The following is a 14,104-nucleotide window of genomic DNA, read 5'->3' as shown; positions in this document are numbered from 1 at the left end:
GCATCTATGTAGATCGTACGGGTCATAAACTCAACAGAGATCTGCCCGTCTACTTCTGGAGTGCTGGTATTAAAAGTATACTCCGTCACACCCAACCATCTTGTTAAATTTTGCTTTGTTTTATTCCAGAGGGCATTTGGAAAAAACAAACAAACAAACAAAAAACAACCTCACTATGCTTATCTGTAACTATGCTCACTATGTGTAACAATCTCACTATGCTTATGTGTAAAAATGTTTCTAATATGATAGGTATAGGCAAACGTATCTCATATCTACGGAGGCGTTTGGAGTTTCTCAACAGTTTTTAAGCATGTAAAGAATCCCTGGGGACCCAAGGATTTGAAAACAATACTGAGTTGAATTTCTCTTTAATTGGCATTGGCCAAACATTGGCTGTGACTCAACCCACAAAGGCACTGAAGGGCAGTTAAAACTTAGAATGACCCTGTCCTGACATTGGACACACATGTTAGGACCCTGTCCTAAAGACATACACATTCAACACACACCTTAGGACCCTATCCTAGCACACACATACAAGTCCAGGCAGACAGTAAACACACAAGGTCAAAACAAGGTGAATCTGGTCACTATACATACAAGCAAAGAATTAGAACCAGCCTGGGGGGTAGGTCAGCAGGAGAGCAGCTGCCTCATAGTCACAATTCCCTGGGTCACACTCCCAACAGAACCCCCAGGAGAGCAGAGGAATTAAAAGTGGGTGATATGGAATGGGGCAGCAGCTTAATTTTGACTGGTGAGAAAACCCCGCTGAGACATTTAGGCTGAGATCTGTAAGTGAAGACAGAGGCCATACTAGGGAAAGGGGGAGGGACGGAAGGAGGGACTGCTGATACAAAGGCCCTAAAGGCAGGAAAGAGCCTGGGCTGGTTCGAAACCAGGCTGCAGGCCATAAAGTATGCAGCTACAATGGGGGAAGGGGAAGCTTGGAGGGCTGGAACTGCTGGGTGCACAGACACAAGCCAGAGGGAAGCATGGGCCTGTTTGTTTGTTTGTTTGTTTGTTTATTGTAGGTTCTTCCCTTCTCCACAGTCCATCCCACTCTTTCCTCTACTCATGGTCACTTTGACAGTTACTTAGTTTCCTGGCCCACAGCTTCCTCTCCTCTAAGGTGAAGATATCATATATAAAGCTATGCTGCAGATTAAACCAAGGGAAGAAAATAGTTTGTGTGCTTAGTACACTGAAGAATGAAAAGGGGAGACGGCCCTGGTCTCTGTTGTTTCTTTCCTTTCTAATCTGTTGCTTGCTTACAAGCTTCTTAGAATTGGCTGAGGATAAGCCCTTCCAAGCAACTTCAAATGATGAGGCGTCTTAGAAAAAGGACACATTGCAAGTCACACATATAAAAGCATGTCAGCACCAACTCCAGCAGAACATTCTCCATGCTATTCCTAATAAAACCAAGGTACCATTCATAAAGGAGGAGGAAAGATACCTCTTATGCAGCACAAAAAAAAAAAACAAAAAAAAAAACAATGAGCTCTTGCCAGTGTCCTCCAGCACTGATTTCCTGTTGCCTCATTTTAAAAAATAACAGCATCAACAAATTTGTCTAAAGTTAGGTCGGTAAAAAGGGGCTTTTGCATGAAGATATGTTTAAGAACATCTGGAATACAAGCAGATCTCTCAAGACTGAGGTCAAGGACCAGTACAAAAAGGTACCTTGTCACCTTTAAGTCAAACAGTCTCCAGGTGGGAGGGACTAAGGATGGGGAGTCAGACAAACCATAAGATCTTTGAAAGGGAAGAAAAAGGAATGCCCCAAGAAGAAGAGTGGCTGGCATGTGATCAATCTCCTGGCCAGAGGCCAAGGAAACTCTGTCCAGAGGAGCAGAAGTCTCCTCACCGTGTCCTCACCCAGGTACATATATGGTAATATGGCTGCAAACTCGGGTAGAGAGAGCCCAACACATTTATGGTTGACTTTCTCAGGACAGAGGAAAAGGTTTCCCTTACAACAGTCTGTTTCTGTTCCTGGGCTCTCTCGGGGTTAATTTCTGAATGTCCTTTGGGCAGAGATGCTGGATGTGATTCGCACTGTGAAAGTCGGATGAGCCTCAGAAGATTTTTGAGTTGGACACAATGTCACCCCAGCCTCACCACACACTCACACATAGGTTTGTCCCATCAGAAATCATCCTTGGGAACACCACGTTTCTGCCACCATGTAATTTATTCTGTTATAAAAACCACTGCTCAGGACATAGGAAACTGTACTCAAATACTTTCATTTTTGGCCCATCCCAAAGGAAGTGACCATCTCAGAAGTCCCAAGGTCCTTTAAGATGATCTCAGAAATAGTTACTCTAAATCTGAAAGCTCAGAGCAACTGTTAAGTTTAAATGATGCCCCTCTGGGCTGGGGCTACACCACAGTGCCTAGCGTGCACAAATTCCTGGATTCCATCTCCAGTGAGCTGTCTCTCGTGGATATTTCACACACAAATCTATTTGGCCTTCCACACACATCTGCTAAGTAGTTTACCCTGGAAACAGGTATACCTTCTACAAAAAGTTATTTTTCAAGAAAAGTATAGTACTGGTAATCTGTTCTTACGTCCCCTCAAGACTGTGGTGAAAGAAGCCAGCCACAAGCTCGAATTTGGCTCTTTAAAGTACTGGAGGATTTGTGGGTAAAAGTATCAAGTCAACAGTCCTCATTTTATATGAGGAAAAACCAGCCACTCAATTCAACTGTCCAGTGATTTTGTGGATGTCATACAGCCTATGAAAAGCCAATGCCAGACCTCAGGGCTTCAGAGACCAGGACGAGCTCTTGAAAGAGGAGAGAAAGGGTGTTTATTTTGGTACGAAGTTCAAGTAGAGCCAGTATGAAGGGTTAGCAAAGTGCTTTCTGTCTTTACCACAACTGACAATCTAAATTAGACCCCCAGGCAAAGAGAACTGATTGCTCCAAGTTGTCCTCTGACCTCTACACACTGCCATGGCATGTACACACACATGGAGATAAGAAAGAAAGAAAGAAAGAAAGAAAGAAAGAAAGAAAGAAAGAAAGAAAGCAAGGAAGGAAGGAAGGAAGGAAGGAAGGAAGGAAGGAAGGAAGGAAGGAAGGAAGGAAGGAAGGAAGAAAGGAAGGAAGAAAAGAAGGAAGAAAAGAAAAGAAATGTGAAAGTTTTTTGAAAGTTGGCACCAGCCTCTGTCTAGCCTGAGCCATCAAATCAAGTGAAGTCAGCTTCCTAAGAGATGAGTTTCACTGCATCTGCAAACCTACTCAAACCACAGGTTCCTCAATCCCAGCATGAATGACTTTTAGAGATGTTTTCCTCAGGACCAGAGCATGATGAATCTCAATGGGGGCCTCTGCATTGGATACTAGCATGCACCGCGCCTCAAGATCCACAGGTGTAACAAGGAAAAATGTCTTCTGACAAAGCCAAATGAGCCTCCTGGCTAAGACCTATCTTGGCCCTAGGGATAAGTCTTCAATTTTTTTTTTCCAATCTCATCTTTTTTCCCAGTCTGCTTATACAACTTGGTAGCAATGATTCATAGCAGCTGGGGAAGAAGGGTATGAGTGATGCATGTGTGTGCAGAGGTCAGAGGTCAACCTTGAGTGCTGCTCCTCAGAAACCAAAATCTTGTTGGGTTTTTTTGGGGGGTGTTTTGTTTTCTTTCTGAGAGAAGCTCTCTCACGTTGATCTGGGGATCGATGATTACAACAAGCTGACTGGCTACTGAGTTACTGGGATTGTCTGTTCCCCACTCCTCAGTGTTGGGAATACCAGCATGAACCATGATTCCTGACTTTTTGTGTGGCTCTAGGGATTGAACTCAGGTCTTCTGCTTGTCACAGCAACCACTTTACTGACTGAGGTATCTCCCAGCCCCATCCCACCCCCGCATGTACTTTTATAGCTAGTCTACAGAAGAGGAAAAAAATACAACAATGTTCCATATTTTGGTGATATCCAAGGCACAGTAAACAGGAGAATGGTGCAGGAGCGCTGATCCTGTGGTCCAGCAGGGCCAACCTCTGACAGCAGTTTGTTTCTCACCTCCACTCTCCTCCTACCTACCACTAGCGGTTCCTCAGGCTCTGTGTCCTCTAGAGAGGTGCAGTGAGCAACAGCTCAAAAGCCTCCCAAAGGAGCAGGTTAATACATTTCTACATGTTTTTCACATCTCTCTGTGCACCAAAAACGTTTTCCAAAGTAATAGGACAACTCAGAAAAGGTTTAATCAGCAGAGAGGTACAAAACATTAGTTTCTTCTGAGAGGTAATCTGCAACTTTCAAAGACAAAATGGATTTGAAGTATGCATTACTTCATTCAACAAGTGTTTTGTGAGCTCTTCCAATGTGCTAAGTACTCTTGAGGGTTAAGCAAACAACAACAACAACAAACTCACAAAGAAAACTGAGTTCAAGAGGCAGAGTTTTCAAATAACAGAATATAACACACACACACATACACACACACACACACATACACACATACACACACATACACACACACACACACATTCGCACAGGAGACAAGGCAAATAAATGAATGTCCCTAAGTCTTTTTCTATTCAGAAATAGATATGGAATGCTTTCAAGCTGCCTTTACAAAATAAAACTCATTCTCCAGACAAAGCTCCTCCCCCAATGCAAATGAACCAGGACACTTGGAGGCATGGGCTGTTTTCCTTTGCTCAGATTTTTCTGATGAGAACATTAGACCCAGCAGTCCAGAAGTTCTGTGAAGAAAGAAGTCCTCAAACTTCCTGTAACGTCAATTCCCCCAAGTGTCTAACAACAATAGGCTTTAAACCCAGCTGCACGTGTTTCTCCACGTGGCTCCATGGCCCCTGTGCCCACAGGTAGCTTGTGGTCTCTTTGTATGTCTAGGTCCACAGCCATAAAAGCATCCTCAAAACACAGGGCTCTTGGGGGTTTTTTGGTTTTGGTTTTGGTTTTGTCAGAATTCTGCCTGGTAAATGAGCCTGTCTTTCTATCTCCCTGAAAAAGAGAAGGCTGCCAGGAACATGTACAAAGATGAGCTGCAATGGGTAAGAACTAGCTTCAGGAACTATAAAAGGCCACTAACAGGACTGGGCAGGCATCCTCCAGGACAGACTTTCTCCAGCATCTATGGGTACACATCAGCTGAAGGTCTTACTGAATGACACCCTGATCCAGTAGGTCTAGGTGGGACCTGAGAGTACAATTACTAACAAGTTCCCAGGTGATATAAAATGCTGATCTGGGGGTCACAGGATAGAAAAATGTAAACAGTGTGTCTCAGACTTTTGAATGAATCCAACAGCAAGAGAAATACTGAACCTAATAATAGTACAAGTGTTCTCATGTGTTGTCTTTCTGTGTCTGTGTGTGTGTGTGTGTGTGTTAGTTGTTGTAGTGAACACATGGGTTATTTTTGTCATTGTTGTTTTGGTGCTGGGGTGCCTCATACACAGCACCAATTCTACCTCTGAGCTACCACAGCCCAGTTTCAGTACAGGTTAAGCTAGGACAATCCAAAATTCAAATGCTCAAAATTCCATTAACTTCTTGAATGCCAACATGATGCCACAAAAAAAATTCCGTGCCATAAAACTACATCCCTACAAAACCACTGAAGAACTGTCTAAGAGTATCCTCGGGCTATGCATTTACAATGCATATGATGCAAGTGAATACCAGTGTTTAGACTTAGGATCCATTCCCAAGATACCTCCATCTGAAGCACTGTAAAACACTTGATGTCTTCTATGTGTCCTACTCCATTGTAAAAGTTGAGCAAGTTCCACAATTTGACTTCCCCACCTCTAGCTGGGGTCCCACTAAGGGGTACGAATAGCATTTTTGTTTATCAAATTATTTTCAGGATCCTTTAAGATAAACACAGACATATTAAATACATTGTGGAAATGTTGTCACTAAGAAACATTCAGGTAAGCCAGGTGGAGGGGTACATGCCTTTAATCCCAGTACTTGGGAGGCAGATGCAGGAGAATCTCTGTGAGTAAGAAGCCAGGCTGATCTATATAGTGAGTTCCAGGACAGCCAGAGTTACACAGTAAGAACCTGTCTCGGGAAAAAAAAAAATGAGGAAGAAAAACGAGAAAGAAAAGGAGGAGTATTTGGAGGAGGAGGAAGAAGAATAAGGGGAGGAGGAAGAGAGGAAGGAAGGAAAGACAAACAGTCAGAGAAAAGAGGCATTCAGGTGTTAATTCTATTTGTATTTCTGCCTTATCATCTAGGAGAGGAGAGCAAGGGGTCCCAAGCAAAGGTTTCTCAATGTGATTATTTCCCATTCAAAGGAACAAGGGCTTCCTGATGAAAAGGGTGACTCATGGTCTGGGACAAGAAATACAAAAGAGAAGCCTGGAACATTTGGTCACAGAGAAAGGAAGAAAACCGTGGAACTCTCAAGGTCTTGTCCAAAGTTTCAGGAACCCACTTGAACTCGCTTACTGACATCAGTAACTCTATGACAATGACAGACAGTTATTAATAACATCAATAACAACAACAGTGGCAGCCAACTATAATCCAAGATCTCCAGAGGTTGAAGCAGGAGGAGCATCAAGTTGAGGCCCACCTGGGCTACACAGTGAAACCCTATCTCGAAACATGAAGAACAGGAGGGGGGTGGAGGATGGGGGGAGAGGAGGAGGAAAAGTAACCACATGAAGAAAAGGAAAATATGCTTAAATCTATGAGTACTTTTAAAGAATACCATAGGCAGGGATGCCCAACAATGGCACCACCAGCCAATATTTTGAGATAGATAATGCTGTGACCCCGAAGAGCACAAAACAGATTTGGCACAAATAAGAATCGATGTGGACTGAGCCTCTCCATCTACCTACTGGAATACCATCTACTGGAGGTTGTTGGGTTACATTCACATTCTATGCATCAAATGTCAGCAAAATTCCCTCCCGCAGCACTGCATAGGAGCGCACCCAGGGCTGCTGGCTTTTAAGGTTTGCATTTATGTACCTACGTAAAGAATTCAAATCCTAAGGATTCACACTAGAATACAGTTGCACCCATGCGACTAAGATGTGCTTGAAAATAATCAAATAGTGTTTGCAGATTCAGATGGAACAAGATTAGCCGTGAGTCAGCAAGAGCTGAACACAGAACACGATGAACAAAGTGGGTTTCATGCAGTAAGAAGCTACTATTGAGGATGGAGAGACAGCACAGTGGCTAATAGCACTTGCTGCTCTTACAGAAGATCCAAGTTCGGTTCCCAGCACCTATGCTATACAGCTCACAACTGCTTATAACTCCGGGTCCATTAAATCCAGAACCCTTTTTCAGCCCTTGCAGGTACCACAACATATACTGCTGGCTTATGTTTGAAATGTTCTATGCTAAAAGTTTTCCTTACAAGTAAACAAGGCTAGGGAGATAGCTCAAAATACTTGCTTTGTAAGCATGGGGTCCTTAGTCCAATCTCTAGATCACGCATATTTAAAAAAACATACATACAAACAAAACAAAACTAGAAGAGAGTATCTCAACACACAGAAGAGAGTATCTGCTTCACAGGATTAGGTTATTCTCAACAACTGAGAGAGTTTACAAGTGAACTATGCTTCAACTGTCATTTCCTTTTCTCCAAAGGACAAATATAACAATTTGGATTGTGTGATAATGATGAACTCTGGAGGATGTAGTATTTTTGTACTCTACTCACTCCATGTATGTCATAATTTAAATAAAATTCCCTTCACAGGGCCTAGAGGGATGGCTCAGCAGTCAAGAGCACTTGCTCCTTTTCCAGCAGACTGGCATTTTGTTCCCACCACCTGCATGATGGCACACACCATCTGGAACTCCAGTTCAGGGGAACAAGTGTCTGTTCTAGCCTCTGAGGGCACCCAGGCATGTATTCAGTGTGCTTCTATAAATGCGGGCAAAACTCATAAAATTAAAACAAACATTTTTTAACAAAATATAAGACCAGCAGAGGGACAGACCTTTGTAGGAAAAAAAATACAGGTATCAGGTATCTTCTGGCTAGCAAAGAAAGAGACTAAACAGTGAACAAAAGGAAGCAGAGTAAATAGGAGGGGCTGTGACTGTGAAATTCAAACACACATCTAACTTTTAAAATATTTATTTATTTATTTATTTATTTACCTTTACTTTATGTACATTGGTGTTTTGCCTGCATGTATGTCTATGTGACAGTGTCAGATCTTGGAGTTAAAGAGAGTTGTGAGCTGCCATGTAGGTGTTGGGATTTGAACCTGGATCTTCTGGAAAAGCAGTCAGTGCCCTTAACTGCAGAGCCACCTCTCCAGGCCTAATTTTTACACATGGTAAAAAGCCTGGGAACTGAGTCTCAGATGACTGAGGCAGATTTATTGTTTTGCTATGTGGCTTATCTGTTACTCCCTAGCGGTTGACAATGAACATGTAATGTTTGTAGTGATACAGCCAGGGATTTGAGTTCTCCCCCCTGTGAAGATGTCTCTTTCAAGGAGAATCACTAATGGAGAGCTTCTCATATCCAAGGATGATGCGAACATAGCGCTCATCAGGCCATCCCCAAGTGAAATCTGGTGGACATCAGGGTGGCCACAGGGTGAGGCAGGAACCTCAGGACCACCAGATGGTTCTTAGGGCATGCTGAGCAAAGCAAAGGCAGGCTCTGTTCTTCAGCAGAGTAGATCCTTTCCTACTTAAGCAGACTTCAATGCCAGGAAATGTCACATGACAAACCAGTCTGGAAATCTAGGTCTCCTTCATGCCCCCTGGATCAAGTTTCCAGCTGGTATGTGGTCTTGCCAGCCTGGCCAGTCTCTTTAGCGAGCACAGTGGAGCTCAGCAATGCTGAAAACCACACTGAGGACCCTGTCAGGGTTCAGGAATCCTCAGAACTGCTGATCTGCAAAATCTGACCTTTACCACTGGACCTTGACTACTCTCCCACCTCAAGCCTTACCTCTGCTCCCTACAGCAGCCTCTCCAGCCTCTGAGCTCTGCCTCTAACATGCCCCACCTCCTTCCACCTCAGGGCCTTTGCACTGTCTACTCTGGACTCCTGGAACATCTCCATGGTTATCTGGCTCCCTTCCTTCAGAGTTCTTCTCAAATGTCACCACAGTAAAGAAGCCTGCCTTACCTCCCAACCCTTAATACACCCTTAACACCCTTCAAACTTTTGTTTTTCATTTTTTACATATCAATTTCCAGAAATTTTTAATGTTTACAAACAGAAAGCCTGTGTCCATTAATCCAACTTCTCCTTCCTTTAGCCCCTGGGACTTCATCAGTCCACATTCTGGCCCTATCAATCTGAATACTCATATGGGACACTTCACACTATGAGAATCACACAATACATATCAGCTGATGGCTGGCTTCTTTCATTTGCAAAATGTTTTCATGGTTTGAATATACTATGAAACACGTTTCTTCCTTTTCTGGGCTGAATAATAGTTCACTGAACAGATAAACAGCCCTTTGGTTTTCGTTCATATATTCATAGATACTTTGGGGTTTCATTTTGGCCTTTATTTAGGCTAACATTAGTGAGGTGACTTTCAACATAAAACAACTGCTTAAGTTCTTGCTTTAAATTCCTCAGAGAACTACAAATGGAAATGTCAAGTCATATAATAATCCTGTTTCATATCTTCAGGAGCTACCATACTGTTGTATCTAAGAGCTCCTCTTGCATTCCCACCAACTATACACAGGCTTTCCCATTTTTCTACATCTTGTCCACCCGGTGATCCTCTGTTCATCCCTTCCTTGTTTGACCTTTTCTCCACAATACTCTGCACCTGCCATACAATACTTGTCTGCTTCCACTGATCATTTCCCACTGGCTACAACGTAAAGCCCTGAGGAACCAACTTGATTGCTCATTGCCATGCCCCAAGCACCTAGAACACAGTTGGCCCAGTAGCAGGCATTCAAGAAATCTGTCGGATAAGCAACACAAAACACTTGAATTGTAACAATTTTAATAGGTTGAAAGTCTGTGAGGTCCAAGGATCCTACCAACCGCTTTCAACTCTGACCAGCCTAGGGAATCTCATGGTTTACCAGGTGGTGGCTTCAGGAGTTTATTCAGCTCATTCCTCATTAGAAATCTTCTCAGAACTAGACACTCTAACAGGTAGAATGACCCATAAAAGTACTGTAATTCATACCATTGACTTCAAGCCTAATCACATTCATCAAACTTCAACAGAAAAAAAAAAAAAGAGCTAACACAACTGCATGCAATTCCAGTTATCAGAGATCTGCAAATGCAATGCATTTTATTTTAAAACATCAAACCAATAGCAGACAAGACAGGACACTGTCCTTGTGTAGATTCCTTAATTAGAAGTATCCAAGGACAGCTTGACCTAGAAACCTAACTCCAGGCCTGCTTTTATTTTGGTGGATTTTTTTTTTTTTTTGGTCTGTTGTTCATATTTGGTATCTGTTGTTTCATTTGGTTTGTTTTAAAAGAGCTGCTTGTATTAAAAGAAAGAAAAAAAAAAGTCGAACTGAAACTCCATGAGGTCATTATTAGTTAAAAAGGCATGTGAATTTTTCTTAAGTCCGTCCCTTGCACACCAGTGAATTAGTTCCAGAGTGTCCCATTCTCACCCCCCACCTCCACAGTCTAGTGTCTTTGCAGCTGAAAACACTTTGAGGGCAAAATCAACAGAACTTCTTGTGGCATTAACGTATTTCTCTTCTAAGCAACCAGTGCACCTCACATTCTTCAAGGAAGGCTGGCAAAAGGAGCCACCTTATTTGAACGGGTGATAATGCCTCAGTGACTTTCCTGGGCCTCGATGTAGAGGCCAGAGTGACTCATTCGGAACATAAAGAACTTCCCCTGCTTGGTTAGAAGGAAATCTTGATGGGATTTTCTGTTCTGAATTGATTTAGTCAAAGAGCAGACAGATTGTACTTTCAATGTATACTCACGACATGGACATATCCACACAACTGATAGAGATGCAGAAGAAAGAAATGAATGGAGAAGAAAAACTGCATACAACTAGCTACTGGGCAAACCAGAGGCCATAGGACAAGCTACCAACATTTCACAGACTGAACTGAAGCAGTTTAAGCTCTCCAATTATTCAGGTAGAGACACACCTGACTCTTTCAACCTGCTCAGGTGCTGGGATGTGAATGACCAAGGGATACTTCGAAGCAAGTATCCTTTGAGCAAGGCCTAACAGTGCACGGAGACATTGGGTTTCCTCTGGCTTTTCTTCTTAACTGCCCTGATTCAAGCTTTCAACACAGAGCTTTCCAAAATGAATTCAGCCCAACATTAAATCCTCCTACAAATATCTACAGTCTTTTATCCCTGCCAATGGCTGTATCATTTCCTTCATGCATCAAACTAAGTATAGCTAGAACATTGTTGGTAAAACATAAGTAAGAGTTAATGCATTAAGTGCAACATGTTTACTATTTTTCCTAGCCTGCATCTCTCTCCCTCCCTCTCTCTTTCTCTCTCTCTCTCTCTCCCTCTCTCTCTCTCTCTCTCTCTCTCTCCCCCCCCCCCCAGTTCCCCATATATGTAAACACAAGCGGTACACATTACTGCCCAGGCTGCTCAGTGACTTCTATCTAGATCTCGGTTTCTTTACCTATATCTAAGGTCTTCTGTCCTATACAGCGCTGCACCTGGCTTGCCACAACCTAATGGGACAGTCTCATTATTTTTAGGCAAAAACAAAAAAAAAGAGACGAGTCTGTGGACCAGTTAACCCTGTCTGTAACATACTTCAAAGAGAAGACTGACCCCAATCTTTGATCAACACAGACATGAGTCCATTGAAGAACTAGCCTTCCCATCCAAATGTTTCCCGCTCTGCCAGTACTCCTGAGGATCTTATCAACAGGAAACAAAAGCATTCTACTACCATAATGAAGTATCTGGCTTTTATTCGCTAATTAGAAAAGTCCAAAGATTGTAGCCCAGGGAACAGCTAAATATTTAGGACATTAAAGAAGTTACCAAGGACCAGCTGCCCACAGCTCCCCACCCTATTAACCTGTTGTTTACTCAATTCCCAGACATTTTAGAAGAAAAAACATGATGGGCAAATGTGAAACCATAGGGGCATCTGTGCACCTACAGAGGCTTTATTTTCTAGAAATGGGCTGTGATAATTTTATATATGTCATTATACTGACAGAAATGCTGTCCTCGGCTCCTCATCCAGGAACAGGCACCAAAGCAGGAGAAACACGCTGGGTTCCCTGACATTCAGGTAGCGCCAGTGAAATCCCGGAAGTTATCTCCGTTATCCAGTTCTCATCCTTTCAATTTGTCACTTCCATTTCTTACAACCCAGCCCACTCTGGTTACAGGCATGTCCACCACAGCACAGAACCAAGTGACAGCTTGTGAAAGGGAGGGGTATCGCACTTTCGCTTAGGGATCGTGGCAGATGAAAAGTTCTGCATCTTTCGGAATCTAATGAGGGCTCCTCTCAGGCTGGTAAGGGACCACCCACTTTACCATCTTACTGTTTGCTGTTGTTGCTTACCGACATCCCCCAACCCTCACCCCCACCCCGCCCCCAAACATGCTTCAATTCTGAGCGACCTTTTAAAGTGGCTGTCACCGGATCTTTACTCGCCCAAGACCAAGACCAATTATGACCACAGTTTCTTTCTCTTCTCTACTCTACCTCTATGGCTGCAAGAGAACTTAGAAAATGCTTAGGACAAAAACCCATTCTTGACTTGGCTCCCACACTCACCTGACCCAGGTCAGGCACTCTGTATCCAATGGACGCCCAGACAAAGATGCGATTCCTGCTCCCTTGTAGGCAGCTCCTAAATATTTACAAAGAAAGGAGACTGAGTAGGGGATCTCGCGAAGGTCTATCAGAATGTTCCCAAATCCAAGTTTCGACTATTTTGGCCTCTGCTTTTACTGCAGATCCCACTCCCAACCTCCAAATTTAGTAGCGAAGTCGGAGGGATCTCTTGCCCCCAGATAAAAGCAAACCCAGCGTGCTTATTTCCCGTCCGTAGCTGACCAGAAAGATCAGGCACGCAGAAACTTCGAACACGCCGGGGGTTGGGGGTGGAAGTAAGAGAACTGTTGAGATCCCAAAGCACTTGTTTCCCCGCGTGGAGGCCAAGTATGTGAAACCTGCGTCCTCATTGGGCACCAGCTCTGTCCTCACTTCTTCCCTCATCGTTAACCCCCCCCCTCCTCCGGTTTTCTTCCTTTTTTTTTTAAACCCACGGGGGCCCCCCACGCATGCATTATCCTACCAGCTGAGTAGCGCAACAGGGCTAGCTACATTTTTAGAAAGATTATTTCCTTGAGCAAACTCATATGACACCCCCTCAAATGCCCCCCCGGGGGGGGGGACTATTTCCCGCAGACACTCCAACCGTTTCTTCCAACTTGGGGGAATGCCATTTCAGTACGGAGAAGGAGTCTGAAGCCGGTCACTAGAGTCGAGGACATTTGGGGTTACTTAAGACTGGAAAAAAAAATCAGACCTCCTCCCAAAACTGTTCATAGGGAAAGAAGCCCCAAAATACACGCCAAGTGCATGCAAAGCCACCAAGAACTCCCAGTGATCAGGGCAAAAACTTGTGCGCACGGGAGCCAGTGCCAACTCCCCGCGCCCTCTGCCCGGCCCCAGCAGCTACCTTGGTGACCGGGGAGCCACGCCGGTTTGGGGGATCAGGACCAGGAGAGGGGTTAGCAGCCGCTGGGCAATCCCATGTCCGCGAAGAGGGAGCTCGTTCCGTTAGGATGGGAGCGGAACACCCACACCTCCTCTCGGCGTGCGCTTTCTCTCTCTCCACCCCCTGCCTCCACCTCCTCCACCACCACCACCTCCTCCTCTCCTCCCACCCCGGCAGGCTTGAGGAAACGCTTCAGCAGAACATCCACATGGTTACTGCACTTTGAAGCGGCGCCCCGCTGCTTATATAGGCCGGGAAGCTCCCTGGGCAATGTAGTCCGAATCCCAGGTCGTGCCTGCGCCTGGGGCTGCGCAGAGGGACTACAAGTCCCAGAATCCCCAGGGTTCTGGGGCTGGGTTCTAAATAGACTCCCGCGCGCTGATCTGGGGTTGGGGGAGGGGCGCCCGCCCAACGGGAAGGCTCGGG

The 14,104-nt window shown here is 44.3% G+C and overlaps 1 protein-coding gene across 13 annotated transcripts in view; it reads right to left on the bottom strand.

Moving 5' to 3' along the window:
* The window catches only part of Itpr1 (inositol 1,4,5-trisphosphate receptor type 1), a 325,637-nt gene extending 311,850 nt beyond the window's left edge, over positions 1-13,787 (bottom strand). For all 13 annotated transcript variants that reach the window (XM_028773069.1, XM_028773070.1, XM_028773072.1 and 10 more), the window contains exons 1-2: positions 13,640-13,787; positions 12,730-12,805 (exon numbers count right to left, since the gene is read on the bottom strand). The gene's annotated coding sequence lies outside the window, so the exon portion shown is untranslated. The remainder of the gene's footprint in view (positions 1-12,729; positions 12,806-13,639) is intronic.
* Between the last annotated feature and the right edge of the window lie 317 nt (positions 13,788-14,104).

Source organism: Grammomys surdaster, unplaced genomic scaffold, assembly GCF_004785775.1.
Source record: "Grammomys surdaster isolate TR1022 unplaced genomic scaffold, NIH_TR_1.0 220, whole genome shotgun sequence".
NCBI classification, from domain to species: domain Eukaryota; kingdom Metazoa; phylum Chordata; class Mammalia; order Rodentia; family Muridae; genus Grammomys; species Grammomys surdaster.
This window is presented reverse-complemented; position numbering and strand designations above follow the sequence as displayed.